The sequence below is a fragment of the Nuphar pumila genome, chromosome 13 (assembly GCF_984573655.1).
Source record: "Nuphar pumila chromosome 13, dmNupPumi1.hap1.1, whole genome shotgun sequence".
Taxonomy (NCBI): domain Eukaryota; kingdom Viridiplantae; phylum Streptophyta; class Magnoliopsida; order Nymphaeales; family Nymphaeaceae; genus Nuphar; species Nuphar pumila.
The window spans coordinates 27,567,924-27,591,225 of NC_143261.1; positions in this window are offsets into that span (position 1 = coordinate 27,567,924).

A 23,302-nucleotide genomic window follows, 5' to 3' on the forward strand; every position below is an offset into this window, starting at 1 on the left:
CCAATAAATTCTGTAAATTTTAGATCAAGTAGGATTATATGTCTTTGTTTTATTGCCGAAAATTTGATTCAATTTGGGTTTTGGAACCCTTCTAAACCAATCAAACCCTAAATCGGGTTTTCTGTCATCCAGAAATTTCAATTCCTGTTTTAGCAGACAAAAACCTTCGGATTCACCCTTTTGTGGGATTTGAATCATTCTTCAAAAATCACAGTGGATTCATGATTGAATCTACTAATGATCTGGAAATTTTTAGGTTTTTCCAATTAGTTTTGACCTCTGTAAAAAATCGGATTTTTCAGACCCCTGGGAAAATATTGATTTTCTTTTGTCAGGGTATAGACAGACTCTAATGCACCAAGTCCATCTAATCTGTAGCTTGTCTACAAAAACTTTCAACACGAAAGTTGTTTCTAACATAATTTACTGTCATTTTCCAAAATTTAGGAATTTTTCGATCTGTTTAAGTATTTTTACCGTATTTTCTCTTTCTGTCTAATAGATTCCAATGTCCAGAAATTCCAGAGATTTAGATCTCTGATAACAGTATGGTCTTTTCCAAACCATAACCCGAATCCCAATGGTATCAAAATATAAAATCTTCCTCTGTTTGTCAGGGACATTTTCCCACAATTTCAACGTTTTTTCCATCTGTCTTCTATTTTTCCCACATTTTCTACCGAAACCTGTCTGTTTCCCCTAAATCCTAGAGTCGCCGGATTCCGATCCAACTTGCCGGAGTGGCACAGCTCCGACCATAGGTCAAAACCAGAAAATGTAAAAGTCACAAAACCTTGCCTTACTGTCCTCTATCACCCCATAAAATTTGGGAAATTTTTATGGAAGTTTGATATCCTAAATTTCCTTTAGAATCAACATTTTAGGCAAAAATCACAAAATTTAGGGTTTTTATTTGAATTTCCATATTTAAAAAATACAAAAAAATAGATTTTCTAGCTCCATTATGTTTCTAGGGTTATTTTAGGTGTCCATGCCAAATTTGGTTTAATTCCAAGTTCATTTGCTCCATGTGTTAGTTTATCTTTAAATTCAGAAGCGAAAATCAGGCGAAAATCAAGTTAAATTTGATATTTTATGATATTTTCGCCATTTTAGGGTTTTTATCATGTACATGAGCATGTAGAATCATATTAGGGTTAATTTCAATGTCATTTGCATTTCATATTTTTCAATTTTGCAAAATTTATTTCAGAAAACCCTGGTTTTAAGGCCATAGTCTTGTTATCAGGGGTATTTTGGTCATTTTGACCTAAATTTCGAAATTTCAATTTATAATTCTCCAAAATTTCATGCATATCATCATATTTTATCATATTATGTTTGATTTATTTTATTTGATTTTCAAAATTCCAAAATCTACAAAAATTCTTTCAGAAAACCCTGATTTCAAGGTCATCAGGGGTATTTTGGTCATTTTGAACCCCAATTTCGAATTTTCAAGTTTATTTTCAAAATTTATTCATTATTTATTATGTTTATATCAAAGGGGGGGTATGAATTTGGGTTTATATCTGAATAATATCCGATAATTTCTCATATTTTCGGATAAATTCAGAATAACCTATATTTTTGTGCTAACCTTGTTTTCTAGTTTTGCAGGAACATTCGAGAAGAAGACTTAGATTTTATTTTTTTATTTCAAATTCAATGTAACCTCAAATGTAATAATTTGGAATAAGAGTTACTTTTCTGCTTAGAATAGGGCTGCATTGCATATAGTTTAATTTATGCAAATTTCGATATTTGATGTATGATTCATGTGCATTTATTTCAAATCCACTATGGTTTACACGAATGGCACGTGCACAAGCTTTTATGGAGTTTATAAACTCGGTGGGATTCGTATTTATGGACATAGTCAGAATACGAAGAAAACCAAGATTTATGATCTTCGTATTAGCCACATTCAGCCTACACACTTAGGCTAACTTCAAAAATGCACTGCATTTCTCAAAGTTTCAAAAAGATTTCCCAATTCCTCAATGAAATTCCCTTTTCAAATTCATATTCATTCATTCATATCATTCAAATTGCATTATTTTCAAACTCATTTTCCAATTTCAATTTCAGAAAATTCAATTTTCTCAAGAATTTCCAAGTCTTTCTCAGGATCTGATTTTCTCAAAATCCTAAGTTTTCAAATGACATTTCAAAGCATTTCCCAAGTTCAAATCAAGATTTTCCTATGTTTTCAAATTCTCAAATTTCAAAATCCCAAGTTTTCAGAAATCGATTTTCTCATATTTTTCAGTTTTCCTGAGAATTCATTTTCCATTTCAAAAGTCATTTTCCAATAAATTTCTTAGATTTTCTCAAGATTCTCAAATCCATTTTCTCAGAAAAGCAATTCCAAATTTCGAAATCGATTTTCCAAAGTTCAAATTTTCCTGAGAATTCATTTTCAATCCAATTTCTGATTTCGAATGAAATTCAATGATTTTTCCAGGAATTTAATTTTCAAGTACTTTTTCAATCAATTTTCAAGCATATTTCAATTTTCCAAAGCAAACATCATATTTTTTTTCAAACTTGCATTTTTTTTTAAAATTCCATCGCACAAGCCTGATTCTTTGTGCATTCTAGGAAAAATAGAGCATAATTTAGCTATTTGAGTCAAATTAAAGCACGTAATTGATCCTTGGTTCAATTACCCCTGGTAAAGGCGCCAGGAACGGTTGAACCTCGTACCGACAGGTGGATCCCATTCCATGGAATTTTCCCGCAAATTTTAAAAACGGAGGCGAGTAAATTTTCAAAATCATTTTCAAAACTTTGGTCGAGTTTGACTTGCAAATTCGTTTCTCTCTCGCAAGGGAGGGGAAAAATTTTGCGATGATAACAGGTTTGGCGACCGTGATGGGACCTGTCTTTGTCTGATCAATTATGTGCTTTGACTTAGCTCAATTATCAAAATCATGCTCTTTGAATTGTCAGCTTTTAATTTCTGATATCATGTGAACCTAGGAGCCTAGACTTGAACCCAACTGACATGGATTGCATGTAGACTAGGCATGGTTTGATAGGACCATATTGAGGAGAATTATGCATGCTCACTTAGACTTAGGTCTGAAATACAACACTCCTCAATCTAGGACTTGTATAAAAACAATGTTTGCTTCTTCAAAAAATTTCAAAATTCTATCTCTTTAGGACTTAGAGCCCTCTGTTTGCCTGCATGTGATCATATTTCAAAAACCACCCCACCTATGTCTACCCGGTCTTCATGTTGCTGGGCTCTCTTCCAGAACCATAGTTCGGGACAGAGCCTCACAACTGGGCCACTTATTTGGGCTAACGCCCCCCTGCCACGTACCAAGGGCCATAGTCCAACGTATATCGGCAGGCGCTCAAGGATGTTGGGAAAACACAAGCCTAGACCCGGAGATGAGTTTTATGCCACGTACATCGAGCCTCGGCTCGAGTATATCGGCATAGCATGATTGGACACAGTTGATCTGAGCCTAGAGTCAGGATTAGGGTCCTAAAGCTCTTTCAAAATCGATGCATTTAGAGTCAGCTTCTTGGGAAATGCTGTATGTGCATAATTGTTTGTAATTGAATGTATGATAGTCACTTTTGCCTTATTTTCTCATATTTTTTTTCAATTTTTCCAAAATACCGAACAATTTTCCAAAATACCTCATTTTCCATCTTTTGTGAAATATCTCCTTTTTCTCAAAAACCCTGGACGATTTTTCTAAATTATCCACCTTTTCTTCAAAACTCCAGGAGATTTTCCATTCTTTCGTTCCTCTGGACTTCGAATTTCCAGCTTTCATTTTATCCTGCCTGCAATTTTCAAAATTCTTGTATTTTTCCAAAGTCTAATTCCAGTCTTCTTGTCCCTAAATCCAATGGCATCTAGTCAGCTCGATTCTATTTTTCCTGAGGGTCACATCTCCTACGAGGTGCGACAAAGTCTTCCTGAGCATCGATCTCTTAGCACCGGACCCTTCTTCCCCCGGTGGTACTATGTCTGGTTCAAAAACTTCTCTCGTATGTTTCCGGACCACTTGAGCGATTGCGGGTTAGAACTCGCATCTGCAGTGGGAAAGTTGACAGTCAACAACAATCTGATTCATGCACTGGCAGAGCGGTGGAATCCGCGCACTTGCACGTTCTGGTTCCCGTGGGGCGAGATGACACTACTGATGGATGAATTTTCAGAGATTATGGGACTGCCTGAACCAGCCGGTCAGCCTGGAGATCCGTTAGAGCACCAGTTTCTGATCAATGTCAAGGGTCTGAACCCCAAAGATGCCGTAGCTCGCATGACAGGGCGCAAGTCTTGGCCACTGATTGAAGAAAATGAGAATGAGTACGTGAACCTGATCGAGATCTATCAACAGTACGAGGCATTTGCAGAAGTCAGCTCATTATCTAGAACAACTCGAGAAAGAAATCAGCATGCGATGGTTCTGTGCACTGAAGGGCTCGCCTTCTTCCCAAATATACATATGTGTATGGCAAGCAGTTCAAGCTACTTGGCCCATTTTTCTGTACCTACTACTATCCAGAGTGATGTGTCAGGCAATTTTCTCAGAGACAAAAGCGCGTAGAAGCTCGGCTACTATCAGGGGTTATGCTAGAGTTCAACCTTGTATCAGCGCAGTGGTCTGGAACATACCATTCTGCCATATATGACTGGGATTATTTCATCATTCTCACTCTTTTCTCGGGTCCTCGTGTCTCTGCTGATCATTAAGAGTGGTGGCAGACTGTCTATATGCTCCCTCTTTCTCAAGTTTATTATTAATACAAGCATGTTTTCCCTTCAATGAATAAAAATCTTTCAAATTCTTCATTCTTGGTTTGACGACCTCGCCTAGGTGACAAGGCATATTTGCAGTTGTTCGTTCTTCTTGCAAAGAATGACAACATAATTGTCGTGACTCCAGCGGCGACCCAATCCCTAGTAATGGGATGTTCTTCCAATTGTCTACCAAATTCTCATCAAATATTTTTTCTATATTCATTTCTATCTTGAATCTTCGTCATCGAAATTTAATCATCCATTCTGTAGAGAGCATCAGTATTCCCAAGTGGTTCAGATCAGATCAAGCAAGAAGACACTACTGTATCAGGGCATCAGTGATTTTAGAAGCAGACAAGAAGAAATGGATTCTCCAAGATCTGCCAGAAGACAGAGTCTGAATGATAGAGATGACATTGATCTTGCTACATATCAGATGTTCAAGAAAATGATGATTAGGATGATGTCTGAGCAAGCTGAAGACAGTCTCAGAAAGGCTCCCATCAAGGAGAAGACATCAGTCTCCTTCTCTGAGAATATCACTGGCAAGAGCAACAAGTGATTCGGCATGCGCCTACCCAATATTTTATTCTCGCTGATGTCCTCTATCATCGTGGATTCAGTTCTAAATATGCCAGATGCCTAGATGAAGATGAAGCCAAAGAAGTCATGCGGGAGGTACACGAAGGCATTTGCGGTGATCGCGTCGGCTACCAAACTCTTATCAAGCAAATCATCTGGGCAGGATATTATTGAAAGACTATGCTATAAGTTTGCTACCATTTTGTGAAGAAGTGTGCTCTATGCCAGATACATGCACCTTCTGTTCATGCGCCAGCAAACATATTTGCAATCTGTTATCTCTCCATGGCTATTTTCTATGTAAGGCCTTTGATGTTGTGGACCCCATCACTCCTGCTTCAAACTGCTACAAATATTTTCTTGTCGCAACAGAATATTTCACCAAATGGGTAGAAGCAGTTACTCTACGTACAGTAGAAGGTCGACATGTGGTCTCATTCATCCACAAGAACATCCTTTGCCGCTTTGGTATACTGCACAATATCGTGTCAGACAATGGCAGTCATTTCAAGAATGAGAGAATGAGGACATTTTGCTTAAAGTTCAGAATCCATCATCATTTCTCCGCTCTTTATTATCCTCAAGGGAATGGTCAAGCAGAGGCCACCAGTAAGATTCTTATTAGAATCTTGGAGCGAACTTTGGAAACATGTCGTGACTGGCATGAGAAGATCCATGATGCATTTTGAGCATACAAAACTACCATTCGAACTCCAACTAATGCTACTCCGTCAGAACTTGTCTACGGAACTGAAGTAGTACTGCCTCTACAAGTTCAGAAACCTGCTCTAAAATTTGCATCACTTCTAGAATTACCTCTTGATCAGTATCAGCAACAACGGCTAGTACAGCTTGATTTGCTTGATGAAAGAAGACTCAAAGCAGCAGAGCACACTCAATCATATCATCAGAGGATAGCCAGACAATATGCAAAATTTGTCATTGAAAGAAAATCATGAGTCAATGATCTAGTGTTCAGATTAACGACCTATTTCAAGCACCGTCTGGGTGACAAATGGTCGCCGAATTGGGAAGGGCCCTATGTTGTCGAGGAAGCATTACCCCGCAATTCATATCTGCTCATCAATGCCGATGGTGTGGAATTATCATATCCCATCAATGCTCAACATTTGAAAAAATTCTATACTTAAATCCTCTATTCCATCCTTTGTAATTTCTCAATATACTTTCTTCAACAATGGTCAAATTATTCTTTCCCAGTTACACTGGGGCATTATTTTGAAAATTGTTTTCAAAACATCTTGTATGCAGGCAGGCACACAAATCTCTCATTTTGCATACATGTGCATTCATTTACATCATTTTGCATACATTTGCATTCATTTACATTTACATGCATTCATTTGCATCCATTTACATTCATTTGCATCAAATTCATTTCCCCTTCAGGTTAAGGGATAAACCTGAACTTCCCCTTCAGGTTAAGGGATAAACCTGAACTTCCCCTTCAGGTTAAGGGATAAATCCTGAGACCCCGACAGTTGTCCAAGTCGTCGTGAGGGTAAAGACTGAAAATCTTCTATCAAAATCGATTAGTAAATTCTCAAAAATCCAGTGTTCATGCTGGAAAGATTTTCAAAATCCAGGGTTCGTGCTGGTAAAAAATTTCTAAATCCAGTGTTCGTGCTGGTAAATTTTCAAAAATCCAGTGTTCATGCTGGTAAGATTTTCAAAATCCAAGGTTCATGCTGGTAAAAATTTTCTAAATCCAGTGTTCGTGCTGGTAAGTTTTCAAAAATCTAGTGTTCGTGCTGGTAAGATTTTCAAAATCCAAGGTTCGTGCTGGTAAATTCTTCTAAATCCAGTGCTCGTATTGGTAATCTCTCAAAATCCAGTGCTCGTATTGATAATCTCCAAAAATCCAGCGCTCGTACTGGTAATCTTCCAAAACCCAGTATTCGTACTGGTAATCTTTCAAAACATAATGCTTGTACTGGTACGTTTTCAAAATCCAGTGCTCGTACTGGTACCCTTTAAAAATCTAACACTCGTGTTGGTGTCTTGCCCATTGGTCGCGTTATTCGATCTCTTAGGTGCAGTCTTCACGCTGACCTTTCATCAGAATTCAAGTTCAATATTAATTATGTCAATGTCGACCTTCAAGTCATCCAATTTCCATTCCCCGTTCAGGATAAGGGGATAATCCTGAAACCGTTCATAGAAACAATCCAACTCTATATAAGAGTCCCCGTTCTTCAGTGAACTGATAGTGTTCCAAGCGAACTGATAGTCGTTCTTCAGTGAACTGATAGTGTTCCAACGAACTGATAGTCGTTCTTCAGTGAACTGATATTGTTCCCAAGCGAACTGATAGTCGTTCTTCATTGAACTGATAGTGTTCCAGTGAACTGATAGTCGTTCTTCATTGAACTGATAGTGTTCCAAGTGAACTGATAGTCGTTCTTAAGTGAACTGATATTGTTTCCAAGTGAACTGATAGTCGTTCTTCATTGAACTGATAGTGTTCCAACGAACTGATAGTCGTTCTTCAGTGAACTGATATTGTTCCCAAGCGAACTGATAGTCGTTCTTCATTGAACTGATAGTGTTCCAGTGAACTGATAGTGTTCCAGTGAACTGATAGTCGTTCTTCATTGAACTGATAGTGTTCCAAGTGAACTGATAGTCGTTCTTAAGTGAACTGATATTGTTTCCAAGTGAACTGATAGTCGTTCTTCATTGAACTGATAGTGTTCCCAGCGAACTGATAGTCGTTCTTCATCGAACTGATATTGTTCCCAAGTGAACTGATAGTCGTTCTTCATTGAACTGATAGTGTTCCCAGCGAACTGATAGTCGTTCTTCATCGAACTGATAGTGTTCCAAGCGAACTGATAGTCGTTCTTCATTGAATTGATAGTGTTCCAACGAACTGATGGTCGTTCTTAATTGAACTGATATTATTCCCACCAATGTCGTTCTTAATTGAACCAATGTCGTTCGAAGGTTGAATACCTATCGAACCCATGTCGTTCCTAGTGAACCAATGTCGTTCTCAATTGAACCAATGTTGTTCGTAGGCTGAATACCTATCGAACCCATGTCGTTCCTAGTGAACCAATGTCGTTCTCAATTGAACCAATGTCGTTCGTAGGCTGAATACCTATCGAACCCATGTCGTTCGTAGTGAACCAATGTCGTTCTTAATTGAATCAATGTCGTTCGTAGGCTGAATACCTATCGAACCCATGTCGTTCCTAGTGAACCAATGTCGTTCTCAATTGAACCAATGTTGTTCGTAGGCTGAATACCTATCGAACCCATGTCGTTCCTAGTGAACCAATGTCGTTCTTAATTGAACCAATGTCGTTCGTAGGCTGAATACCTATCGAACCCATGTCGTTCCTAGTGAACCAATGTCGTTATCAATTGAACCAATGTTGTTCGTAGGCTGAATACCTATCGAACCCATGTTGTTCCTAGTGAACCAATGTCGTTCTCAATTGAACCAATGTCGTTCTTAGGCTGAATCCCTATCGAACCCATGTCGTTCCTAGTAAACCAATGTCGTTCTCAATTGAACCAATGTCGTTCTTAGGCTGAATCCCTATTGAACCCAGGTCGAACCCCTGCGAAACCAATGCCGTTCTCAATAGAACCAATGTCGTTCTTAGGAGGAATCCCTATAGAACCCATGTCATTCTCAGTAAACCAATTCACAATTTTGACCTTTTTAGCCAATCAATTTCCAATTTCCAATTTTTAAATTCCAAATTTCCAATTTCGACTTTTGGGTCAACCAATTTTGACCTTCGAGTCAATCAATTTCCAGTTTCCAAATATCAATTTCCAAATTTCCAATTTCAAATTTCAAATTCCAAATTTCAAAATTTCAAATTTTCCAAATTCCAATTTCATACCAATTCCAATCATTTCCTCTTGCGAGAGACCCTTTGTACAGGGAGAGTTCAAGGGAGCTCATTCTTTTCGCATGCTATCCTTTGTTCACCTAGCCCCTTTTCAGGGAGAGTTTGAAGGGACTCGTGTCTATGTGAACCGTTTGCAAAACAAATTTCCAATTTCATACAAGGAACCCTTAATTCAGGGAGAGCTTCGACGGAAGCTCGCTTTCCTTGTGACCATAATTTCATACTAGGCCATTTCATCATGAAGGACCCTCTTTTTGGGGAGAGTGTGATGGACTCGTTCCTTCATGACCAATTCACCGACCTCACCATTACCGGCCCCCTTTCTATAAGAGAAGCCTAATGTTAGGAAGTTTTGACGAAAGCTTAATTTCTCTTCAAAAGTTCGTTTTGCAAACACCTCCTCTTTAGGGAAGAGAGGAGTAATTTCTATTCCCAAATTCTGAATCTTCTCCTTTGGGGAAAGGAGAAGAAAATTTCTGTCATGGATGCGTTGCGTTGTGCTTCAGATGCTCGCTCTCACCAAGGATTTCAAGAAAATTTTGCCGATTTGTCATTAAATATTTGTTGATTTCAAAATTTTTATTATACAAAAACATTACTTCAGAATACCTTCAGTATTACTTTCGAAAGGACAAAGCTTTCGCGAAAAAGGATTCAAAATTCAAAATTTTTCTATTGGCCAACCAAAAGGATGAAGAATAAATCCCCGATATGGCCAGCAAAGGAAATTCAATATTGTTGCAAAGCCATAAGTGATCGGTATTGATCGCAGTCAATGGCACATTTTAAAGATCATTCTTGGAAAATAAAGCAGTCGAAATATCCTGGGTGATACAGAAAAATCCATTCAATCCCTACATCTCCTCAATCACCTAAAGCTGCAATTAAATATCTGCAAAAGGGATCTCTCAACTGTCGTCAAGATGAAGGCGAATTAGGCAAGTAGACCCCCGGGGCCAAAGAAGATTCAAATCATCTCCAAGATGACGGAGTTTGTGACGGATCCTTCCAGGGAAAGTTCAGAGCACCGTCAAGATGAAGGCGACTGCGATGGGCCTCCCGACAAACCCTAAAGGATATTTAATTTCTGATATCATCAAGAGATTTCCAACCAAAGAGCCAATAACCGTCAATATAATCCCTGAGAGAAAAGAAGGATCGGAGCATCTCTGAGATGAAGGAGTTTGTGACGTACCCTTCTAAAAAAAAAAAAAGAGAGAGAAAAGTCAGGACATCTCCAAAATGAAGGATGATGTAATAAAATCCCCAAAAAAAATCCAAGAGAGCTTCAATTCTGCCAAAAAAGAAAAAAGTGGACAGAAAGATAATCATGAGGAAAGAATCCCAGGATATCAGACCGCCAAATTTGCCAAAGAATCCTCTTTAAATTTTGTGAAATTCTATTATCAATATTCTTTCACCAATTGCTTTCACAATGTCAAGAATACTCTCTTTTCTGCTCATATCAAGGAAATTGATAGCTTCCTTGAAAGAAAGTCAATTGCAAGAAATCTGAATTCGAATCTTGATTCTACGGAGTTAAGCCCAGTCGAAGGTAATACTTCAGGTAGAAAAGAGGGATTATTTTCAAAACAATGTGCATCATTTTAAATTATTTTGAATCAACAATAATTTTCAAACATTCTGACAATATTTTCTAGCCATCCTGACGTGAAGCGCGAGTTTGAGGTTCATCTTTGGCGCACCCTGACATCAGTTGTTATCCCTTTTAAGGACTTGATAACGGGAGTTTTCAAGATTCCTTCCCTTCTGTTGGTATAATCTGAGCGCATGGGCTCTCAGATTCGCACACTTCCCTGTGTCCCCACTGTCCCACCATAGACAGTCCAATTTCGGCTTGAGGTTAAGCCACCAATAATTTTCTCGCAAAAGGTCATCAATTTCAAAAGTTATTTAGTCTCAGCAATGAGGCGCCCAAAATCAAACCCCTTTTCAAGCTTTAGGGACCCCAATTTCATCCTTTTGCAAAACCCCTATCGGACTCATTGTGCGGAGATCCGAAGGTTCCATCATGGTTTCTTCCTTCGAGGATTCCATTCATTTTCCGCCCAATCAGGATAAGGGTACAAACCTGAGCCTCCTTTGATGAGGTATTTCATTTTCTGCCCAATCAGGATAAGGGTACAAACCTGAGCCTCCTTTGATGAGGTATTTCATTTTCTGCCCAATCAGGATAAGGGTACAAACCTAAGCCTCCTTTGATGAGGTATTTCATTTTCGGCCCAATCAGGATAAGGGTACAAACCTGAGCCTCCTTTGATGAGGTATTTCATTATCTGCCCAATCAGGATAAGGGTATAAACCTGAGCCTCCTTTGATGAGGTATTTCATTTTCTGCCCAATCAGGATAAGGGTACAAACCTGAGCCTCCTTTGATGAGGTATTTCATTTTCGGCCCAATCAGGATAAGGGTACAAACCTGAGCCTCCTTTGATGAGGTATTTCATTTTCTGCCCAATCAGGATAAGGGTATAAACCTGAGCCTCCTTTGATGAGGTATTTCATTTCCTGCCCAATCAGAATAAGGGTACAAACCTGAGCCTCCTTTGATGAGGTATTTCATTTTCTGCCCAATCAGGATAAGGGTACAAACCTGAGCCTCCTTTGATGAGGTATTTCATTTTCTGCCCAATCAGGATAAGGGTACAAACCTGAGCCTCCTTTGATGAGGTATTTCATTTTCTGCCCAATCAGGATAAGGGTACAAACCTGAGCCTCTTTTGATGAGGTATTTCATTTTTCTGCCCAATCAGGATAAGGGTACAAACCTGAGCCTCCTTTGATGAGGTATTTCATTTTCTGCCCAATCAGGATAAGGGTACAAACCTGAGCCTCCTTTGATGAGGTATTTCATTTTTCTACCCAATCAGGATAAGGGTACAAACCTGAGCCTTCTTTGATGAGGTATTTTATTTTCCGCCCAATCAGGATAAGGGTACAAACCTGAGCCTCCTTTGATGAGGTATTTCATTCCCCGATCAGGTTGAGGGTTAAACCTGAGCTTCGTTTCTACACGAGGTATTTTCTGTCCCATCCAGGTTAAAGGCAAAACCTGAATCTCACTTCTTTTGAAGTAAAATTTTCTTCTTTATTCTTCATTTCATATCTACCATTTTCATCAGGGCTAATATTTTCATATCCAGTCAGATCCTTCTAACTGGGGCATTTTTATAGCCCAAATTTGGTGTGTTTTTCTTTGCCACTAAGCCCGTCTTCAAGCCGGCTTAGTAGCAAAGAGGGGCATCTGTAAACACCCCAAATTTTCCTCACTCATTCTCAAACAATCCTCCTCAGGCAATGCCAACCCTGTCAGGTTAGTGTAGGAGTCAAACCCCGAGTCAGTTTTAGAAAATCACCATTTTACCCATTTTCATTAGGAAAATTACTATTTTACCCCTAGGTCATCCCGGACCCCAGTCAGTCGGAGTCAACCAAGCTCATTGGTCAGTTCAAGACAATTAGAATATCAGTCATCTCAAGCTCATCTGAGCTCACAATGAACAGACCATTTTCATTTCTGACCATTCCTGCCAAAATGGGATCATTTCTTCAAAAATGAGCTCATTTCTCACTTGAATCCAAGCCAATTGTCTCCAAGTCAGTCATTTACAGTCAGTCATGTTCCCCAGAGTCTAACTTGAGCTCACCAGGAGTTCAAGCGCTCCAGTTTTAGTTCAAAACCATTTCCAAGTGTCCAGGAGCCCATTTTAGTCTGTTTCAGCTCTTTCAGCTGAAACTGAGCCGAGTTTAGTCAGTTGAGCTAGTATTTGAGCCTCGATTTTAGTTCATCTTAGTATTACTGACCTTTGTTTCAGCTCAAACCAAGTTCAGGTTCGTAATTCACTTCATTCCAATGATCATTCCATACCATTTCTCTAAAAATGATTGCTTTTCTTGAAAATTCAGTCGGAAAGGTCAGTTGAGTCAGTGCCTAGTCAGTTCATTTGAGTTCTGAAACTCTAAAACCCAGCTCAATCCAGTTCATTTCAGTTTAATCTAGCTCAAACCCTAATTTTCAGTGTTACTCTAGCTTGGCAGAGCTCGAAAATCATTTCTTCAACCATTTTTGCAAATTTTGTCAATTTTAACACTTTTTGAACTGGTACAAGTGTCAATCGGGGTCTAACATCCAAAATTCTTCATTCAGGGTTAGCATTTCGCATAGCATTTCATGTCATTTCTCATCATTTCATATCATTTCTCAGCATTTCATAACATTTCATCACATTTCATTTCATTTTCGAAGTCCAGAACTCCAAATTTATAAATTCCAATCCAGATTGAGTTTTAAAAGTTTTCAAAAATCAATTTCAAACCTCGAGTTTCCAAAATTGACATTTTCACCCCGGGAGTCTAAATTTCGAAATATTTTCTCAAGAAAAATAATCTGAATTTCTTTCAAAATCAAATTTTCAAGTTTTACACTGGATTTGCTTCGCAATGAGCTATTGAACTTCAAAATCTGAGCTTGTTTCAAAAACTGCCAAAAATAGCTCATTTCGTTTGGAAATATTTTCTCGAGAAAAACAATCTGGATTTCTTTCAAAATTATATTTTTAAATTCTACATTGGATTTGCTTTGCAACGGGGTATTGAACTTCAAAATCCGAGCTCGTTTCAAAAACTGCCAAAAATAGCTCGTTTTGTCTGAAAATAGATTTGGAAGCATTTTCTCAACAAAAACAATTTGGATTTCTTCCAAAATTAAATTTTTAAATTCTACATTGGATTTGCTTCGCAACGAGGTATTGAACTTCAAAATCCGAGCTTGTTTCAAAAACTGCCAAAAATAACTCGTTTCATCTGGAAAGTTTCTGAAAAGACTATTTTACCCTTTTAATCGTCAAAATGAATTTCAAAAGTGGAATTTGGACCCGCTCTGAGATGGCCCATCCATTTGCATTTTCTGTTTTAATTTATAAAAAAAAAATTTACCTTTTTCTTTATTTTTTTTGTTTGTTTTATTTGTTTATTTTTTTTATTATTTTATTTTCCTAAGGTGGGATCCACAAGGGGGTTGACCACCCTAGCCCTCAATCCAGCCCATTTCCTTTCTTTCTTCCTCCATTTTCTTTTTATTTTTATTTTTTTACTTTCCTTTTTTCTTTCTTTTCTTTCTTTCTTCTTTCTTTTTCTTTCTTTCTTTCCTCCTTTCTTTCCTCTCCCAGCCACTCACGTATACCCTATCCAGCCCCTTCTCTTCCTCTTTCCCTCTCCTTTTCCTCCCTTTCTTTCCTTTTCTTTCTCCCCTCTTCTTTCCTTTTCCTTCCCTTCCTTCTTTCCCCTTTCTTCTTTACCTTCTTTCCATCTTTTTCAAAACCCAAATGGCTACAGCCAATTCACGTAGGCTGTTTCATGAGACAATATTAGAAACTTAGGTTTTGATTTTTATCAAAACCTAAGTTGTCATAAAAAAAAAAAAAGAGAACGGCTGGCCCATTTTTCCCCTTAACGCACCTCTCTCTCTCTCTCTCTCTCTCTCTCTCTCTCTCTCTCTCTCTCTCTCTCTCTCTCTCTCTCTCTCTCTCTCTCTCTCTCTCTCTTGAGCACTCTCCTTCTCTCTCCTTTGCTGCTACAGCCCCACAGCCACCTTCCACCATCACTTGCAGCATCCTCCACAACCCTTTGACAGCAATATCCTTGTCTTCAACCGGTCCAGCCTTCCTTGGTGGCAGCAAGAGTCCAGCCACCTGCAGCCTCTTTCATCAGCAGCCACCTCCACCTTGCTTCAGCTTCAATCTCCTTGCAGCCCTTACACAGCAACCTTCCAACCTCTCTACAGCAGCTCCCAAAGAAGATCTGGACGCCCAGCCACCAAAGGGAGGCATCAAATAGCAGCCTTCTTCAGCTTCTCCAGCCGCTCCTTGTGGAAACAGCTACCCACCTGGATCAACGCCAACTCCTCTTGGTAGCAACACATATCCAGCTTCATCATCCCTTGGCACTACATAGCCGCAGCCATCGGGGTAGTCTCACCATCTTCAAACAACCAGCATCATCCACTCCAAATTTCCCTTGCAGCCTCATTGCTGCCTCAATTCCATTCATAGTAGTCGAACCCTCCAAGGTGAGCACATCGTCCCTTTATTTCATATCTTCTCGTTCTTAGTGAAACCCCTGTACACTTCGTCTTTGTTGTCCATGGATTTGAAGTTTTATTTATTTATTTATGTTTTTTTTGTATGGATACCATGGAATTAAATCAAAAACTGAATTAGCAATTGTATGTATGCATGATTCATAACTTATTTATGATAGGATTTCATTTTGCATTCTTTAGGCTAAATAAACGACGAGATTCATCCATCTATTGGATTGAATCTCTCGTTTTGAGAGCCAACATCAAAATAGGTCATACACCCTTCATGATGGTTTTGATTTTATTTCCATGTTTCATACAATTTTAGATTTAAAAATTGCATTTAGTTAAATTCCATTATGTATTTTGTTCATTTCATATAGTTCTATTAATAGTTGATTTAGAATCCATAAGAATTTCAATTTTATGCAAAATCCATGCATTATTTTATGAGAATTTCTGCACCAATAAATTCTGTAAATTTTAGATCAAGTAGGATTATATGTCTTTGTTTTATTGCCGAAAATTTGATTCAATTTGGGTTCTGGAACCCTTCTAAACCAATCAAACCCTAAATCGGGTTTTCTGTCATCCAGAAATTTCAATTCCTGCTTTAGCAGACAAAAACCTTCGGATTCACCCTTTTGTGGGATTTGAATCATTCTTCAAAAATCACAGTGGATTCATGATTGAATCTACTAATGATCTGGAAATTTTTAGGTTTTTCCAATTAGTTTTGACCTCTGTAAAAAATCGGATTTTTCAGACCCCTGGGAAAATATTGATTTTCTTTTGTCAGGGTATAGACAGACTCTAATGCACCAAGTCCATCTAATATGTAGCTTGTCTACAAAAACTTTCAACACAAAAGTTGTTTCTAACATAATTTACTGTCATTTTCCAAAATTTAGGAATTTTTCGATCTGTTTAAGTATTTTTATCGTATTTTCTCTTTCTGTCTAACAGATTCCAATGTCCAGAAATTCCAGAGATTTAGATCTCTGATAACAGTATGGTCTTTTCCAAACCATAACCTGAATCCCAATGGTATTAAAATATAAAATCTTCCTCTGTTTGTCAGGGACATTTTCCCACAATTTCAACGTTTTTTCCATCTGTCTTCTATTTTTCCCACATTTTCTACCGAAACCTGTCTGTTTCCCCTAAATCCTAGAGTCGCCGGATTCCGATCCGACTTGCCGGAGTGGCACAGCTCCGACCATAGGTCAAAACCAGAAAATGTAAAAGTCACAAATCCTTGCCTTACTGTCCTCTATCACCCCATAAAATTTGGGAAATTTTTATGGAAGTTTGATATCCTAAATTTCCTTTAGAATCAACATTTTAGGCAAAAATCACAAAATTTAGGGTTTTTATTTGAATTTCTATATTTAAAAAATACAAAAAAATAGATTTTCTAGCTCCATTATGTTTCTAGGGTTATTTTAGGTGTCCATGCCAAATTTGGTTTAATTCCAAGTTCATTTGCTCCATGTGTTAGTTTATCTTTAAATTCAGAAGCGAAAATCAGGCGAAAATCAAGTTAAATTTGATATTTTATGATATTTTCGCCATTTTAGGGTTTTTATCATGTACATGAGCATGTAGAATCATATTAGGGTTAATTTCAATGTCATTTGCATTTCATATTTTTCAATTTTGCAAAATTTATTTCAGAAAACCCTGGTTTTAAGGCCATAGTCTTGTTATCAGGGGTATTTTGGTCATTTTGACCTAAATTTCGAAATTTCAATTTATAATTCTCCAAAATTTCATGCATATCATCATATTTTATCATATTATGTTTGATTTATTTTATTTGATTTTCAAAATTCCAAAATCTACAAAAATTCTTTCAGAAAACCCTGATTTCAAGGTCATCAGGGGTATTTTGGTCATTTTGAACCCCAATTTCGAATTTTCAAGTTTATTTTCAAAATTTATTCATTATTTATTATGTTTATATCAAAGGGGGGGTATGAATTTGGGTTTATATCTGAATAATATCCGATAATTTCTCATATTTTTGGATAAATTCAGAATAACCTACATTTTTGTGCTAACCTTGTTTTCTAGTTTTGCAGGAACATTCGAGAAGAAGACTTAGATTTTATTTTTTTATTTCAAATTCAATGTAACCTCAAATGTAATAATTTGGAATAAGAGTTACTTTTCTGCTTAGAATAGGGCTGCATTGCATATAGTTTAATTTATGCAAATTTCGATATTTGATGTATGATTCATGTGCATTTATTTCAAATCCACTATGGTTTACACGAATGGCACGTGCACAAGCTTTTATGGAGTTTATAAACTCGGTGGGATTCGTATTTATGGTCATAGTCAGAATACGAAGAAAACCAAGATTTATGATCTTCGTATTAGCCACATTCAGCCTACACACTTAGGCTAACTTCAAAAATGCACTGCATTTCTCAAAGTTTCAAAAGGATTTCCCAATTCCTCAATGAAATTCCCTTTTCAAATTCATATTCATTCATTCATATCATTCAAATTGCATTATTTTCAAACTCATTTTCCAATTTCAATTTCAGAAAATTCAATTTTCTCAAGAATTTCCAAGTCTTTCTCAGGATCTGATTTTCTCAAAATCCTAAGTTTTCAAATGACATTTCAAAGCATTTCCCAAGTTCAAATCTAGATTTTTCTATGTTTTCAAATTCTCAAATTTCAAAATCCCAAGTTTTCAGAAATCGATTTTCTCATATTTTTCAGTTTTCCTGAGAATTCATTTTCCATTTCAAAAGTCATTTTCCAATAAATTTCTTAGATTTTCTCAAGATTCTCAAATCCATTTTCTCAGAAAAGCAATTCCAAATTTCGAAATCGATTTTCCAAAGTTCAAATTTTCCTGAGAATTCATTTTCAATCCAATTTCTGATTTCGAATGAAATTCAATGATTTTCCCAGGAATTTAATTTTCAAGTACTTTTTCAATCAATTTTCAAGCATATTTCAATTTTCCAAAGCAAACATCATATTTTTTTCAAACTTGCATTTTTTTTTTAAATTCCATAGCACAAGCCTGATTCTTTGTGCATTCTAGGAAAAATAGAGCATAATTTAGCTATTTGAGTCAAATTAAAGCACGTAATTGATCCTTGGTTCAATTACCCCTGGTAAAGGCGCCAGGAACGGTTGAACCTCGTACCGACAGGTGGATCCCATTCCACGGAATTTTCCCGCAAATTTTAAAAACGGAGGCGAGTAAATTTTCAAAATCATTTTCAAAACTTTGGTCGAGTTTGACTTGCAAATTCGTTTCTCTCTCGCAAGGGAGGAGAAAAATTTTGCGATGATAACAATGACCTGAAGGTTAAAGATTGGAAATTGATTGACCCGAAGGTCGAAAATTGGTAATTGAAATTGAGAATTGGAAATTGGGTGACCCGAAGGTCGAAATTGGAGAATTTCCTGATTTGAAGATTTAAATCGGAATCTCGAGGGCAAAATGTCAAATCCGAGCAATTGACAGACCCTGATGATTGAAATGACTTGGATCAATTAAAGGAGAATGATGAGTTCGAGTCAGAGCTCGAATAAAATATAGAGATCACGAGTTGGAACCCGGATCAACAAAAGAGAATGAAGAGCTCGCATCTGAGCTCAAGTAATTAGAGAGATCTCGAGTCGGAACTCGGATCAACAAAAGAAAATGACAAGCTCGGGTTTCAGCTTGAGTAAAGTATAAAGATCTCGAGTCGGAACCCGGATCAACAAAGGAAAATGAAGAGCTCGAGTCAGAGCTCAAACAAGATAATGAGATCACGAGTCAAAACTCGGATCAACAAAAGAAAATGATTTGAATACAAACCCGAGTCGGAACTCGGTTTTTCGAAAAGTTGGGATTTTGAAAATGTACCAGTTTAAACACTGGATTTTGAAATAATACCAGTTCGAGCACTGGGTTTTGGTTCAGTATTGGTGATTACCTTTCAGTTTTGAATCATTTAGGAATTGTGATGGGACTGTTTGTTGGGATCCCAATACTGACCGGTTTGTTGTTAATGCAGTTGAATGCAAATGAATACAAATTGATGCACATGAATGCACAAGTGCGTGAAATGAGGAATTTGTTTATCCTGCCTGCATACAGGATGATATTTTAAAAAAATGCCCCAGTGTAACTGGGAAAGAAAGTTTGATTATTATTTAAAGAAAATAGGAAGATTACAAAAAAAGAATAAAGGCTTCAAGTATAGAACTTTTTCAAGTGTCGAGCATTAATGGGATCTGGTAATTCCACTCCATCGGCGTTGATGAGTCGATATGAGTTGCGGGGTAATGCTTCTTTGACGACATATGGGCCTTCCCAATTTGGCGACCATTTACCGCCAGGATGATGCTTGAGATAGGCTGTGGATCGAAGCACCAACTCATTGACTTTGAATCTTCTTTCAATGACAGACTTCGCATACTGCCTGGCTACTCTCTGGCGATAGGATTGAGCATGTTCTGCTGCCTTCAGCCTTCTCTCATCGAGCAAGTCTAACTGTACTAGTCGCTGTTGCTGATATTGATCAAGAGGTAATTGCAGAAGCGATGCAAATTTCAAAGCGGGCTTCTAAACATGTAGCGGCAACACTACTTCCGTTCCATAGACTAGTTCTGATGGAGTAGCATTCGTTGGGGTGCGAATAGTGGTCCGGTAGGCCCATAGTGCATCGTGGATCTTCTCATGCCAGTCACGGCCTGTTTCCACAGTTCGCTCCAAGATACGAATTAAAATTTTGTTTGTGGCCTCTGCCTGACCATTCCCTTAGAGATAATATGGGGGCAGAGAAATGATGATAAATCTTGAACTTTAAGCAGAATGTCTTCATTCTTTCATTCTTGAAATGATTGTCATTATCTGATACAATGTCATGCGGGATGCCGAAGCGGCAAAGGATGCTCTTGTGAATAAAAGAGACCACATGTCGACCTTCTACTGTGCGAAGAGTGATAGCTTCTACCCACTTGGTGAAATATTCTGTTGCGGCAAGGAAGTATTTATGGCCATTTGAAGCCGAGGGAGTGATGGGACCTACGACATCGAAGGCCCACATAGAAAATGGCCATGGAGAGACAACAGACTGTAAATAAGTTGTTGGAGCATGAATAGAAGGTGCGTGTATCTGGCATTGCACACACTTCTTCACATAATGATAACAGTCTTGCTGCATAGTCTTCCAATAATAACCTGCTCTGATGATCTGCTTGACAAGGGTCTGGTAGCCGACGTGGCCACCACAAATGCCTTCGTGTGCTTCTCGCACGACTTCTTTGGCTTCGACTTCATCTAAACATCTGGAATATTCTGAACTGAATCCTCGACGATATAGGACATTGGCCAAAATGAAGTATCAAGTAGACATACGCTGGATTGCTCGCTGCTCTTTCTTTGAGAGTTCCGGAGGAAATTCGCCGGTTTCTATGAAAGTTTTGATGTTGTAATACCAAGGTTTCTTCCTTTGCTCAGCCTGGTTTACTTGTTCCGCTGGAAGGAAAGCAGGTTGGTCAAGTCTGCCAATTTCAAAAGAGCGACAAGATTCTCCATTTCTGAATGCCATAATGGAGCCTAAACTGGCTAGGCTATCGGCCACTTGATTAAAATCTCTCTTGATATGGAATAACTGGAATTCTTCAAACTTGCTGACAAGAGCTAAAACAATTTTCTGATAGGGAAATAGCTTCTGATCTTTGACTTGCCATTCGGCTCGAACATGATTGACAACAAGTAATGAGTCGTCGTAGGCATGTACTCTTTTAACATTGAAGTCTAGAAGAATCTTTAGACCTTGAATCAGGGCTTCATATTCAGCCATGTTGTGGGTACATTGAAAATCTAACTTGAGAGAAAATTGAATCATCTCCTTCTCAGGAGTGATTAATAGGATTCCGATGCCTATTCCAGCCATATTCTTGGAACCGTCGAAAAACAAATTCCAGATCGGGTATCGCTGGATGTTGCATATTTGCTCATCAGGGAAGTCATCTTCGGCTTTCACTTCTTCTGCCAGAGGAAAATCCGCCAATTGGTCCGCAATTGCTTGGCCTTTGATCGATTGTTGCGAGACATATTCTAAGTCATACTGCATCAATAAGACTTGCCATTTTGCGACCCGTCCGCTGAGAAAAGGCTGCTCCAAGATGTATTTGAGAGGATTGAGTTTAGACAAGATTTTGACTTCAGATGCTAGTAGGTAGTGTCTTAGCTTCTGACACATCCATACCAGAGCTAGGCAGGTCTTCTCTATTTGAGAGTATCTCTTTTCATAATCTATGAAAGTCTTACTCACGTAATAGATGGCATGCTCTATCAAGCTGCCTTCTTTGTATTGCGCCAAGAATCCGCCGCATGCGACTTGATTGACTGAGATGTATAATAAAAGAGGTTTTCCTAATTCAGGAGGCTTCAGGATCGGAGGATTGAGGAGATACTTTTTTATTCGATCGAACGATTGTTGGCACTCTGGTCCCCATTCGAATTTCACTCCTTTTCTGAGTAAGTGGTTGAAAGGTTCGCATCTCATTGCCAAATTGGAAATAAATCGCCGGATTGACTGCATACGTCCTTGAAGGCTACGCAATTCTTTGAGATTCTTCGGGGGTGGCATATCAATGATAGCCTTGGCTTTGGCCGGGTCAACTTCAATTCCCTTTTTGCTGACCAGAAAACCCAACAGTTTGCCTGATTCGACTCCAAAGACACATTTTTGCGGGTTAAGCCTTAACTTGTAAAGAATGAGTCTCTTAAAGACTTGATCAAGCGCTTCGAGGTGATCTTCTCCCTCCTTAGATTTCACGAGGATATCATCAACATATGCATCCATGATTTTGCGCATCTGATCATGAAAGATAACGGCCATTGCTCGTTGATATGTTGCTCCAGCATTATTGAGCCCAAAAGGCATAACTGTATAGCAGAAAGTGCCCCAAGGCGTGGTGAAAGAAGTTTTGGATTGGTCGCGGGCGGCCAACTTAATCTGATTATAGCCGGAATATCCATCCATGAAAGAGAACATAGCATGTTCTGCCGTGCTATCGACTAGAAGATCGATGCTTGGAAGTGGATAGTCATCCTTCGGAGTTGCCTTATTGAGGTCTCTGAAGTCTATGCAGATCCTTACTTTGCCACTTTTCTTTGGGACAACGACGATATTGGCTAACCAATCCGGGTAGTCAATAGCTCGGATAAATCCTGCTTTGAGCAAATCTTCGAGTCCTTCCTTGACCTGCTGTTTTATTCTGGGATCCATTTTTCTCAGCTTCTGCTTAACTGGTTTAGCATCCGGTTTCAAGACGAGTCGGTGCTCGACCAATTTGGGGTCTAAGCCCGGCATGTCTTCATATGTCCATGCGAACACTTCTTCATGCCGCTTGAGAAAATCTGTAAGCCTTTTCTTTTCTTCTGAACTCAGACTGGTTCCGATCTGGAGAATTTTGGGATCTTCCTCTGAACCGATGTTAACATCTTCGGTTGGATCTTGTACTAGAGGAGATGGTTCATCTTGCTTCTGAACAGCGGCGAACTCCGGTAATTCCTGAAGAGACTGATCATATTCTGCACAATCATCTGATCGCTTTGCAATCTGGCCATCTTCGGTGATTGCTTTGATTCTGTGAATTGTTGTCGACTTCTTAAAAGCCTTGGGATTGAGAACGAGCTTCTTAATTGTCCGAGAAGTCATTCTGAAATTTTGGAGAAGAAATCTGGTTCAGATAAATCGGCCTATAGTAGGACAAGCAATCATTTGAAGAGAACCATGCATACAATCGAATTATAAAATGAAGAGATAGACAGGAAGGGAGTAGATGGCATCCGGATAGACAAAGAAACTTGAAATTTTATTGATTGAATTGATCAATGACATTGGTAAAATGAGACATTTATTTAGAAAAGAATAGAAAGAAAATAACAAATGGTCTTCATTGTGCCCCTTTGACAAAAAC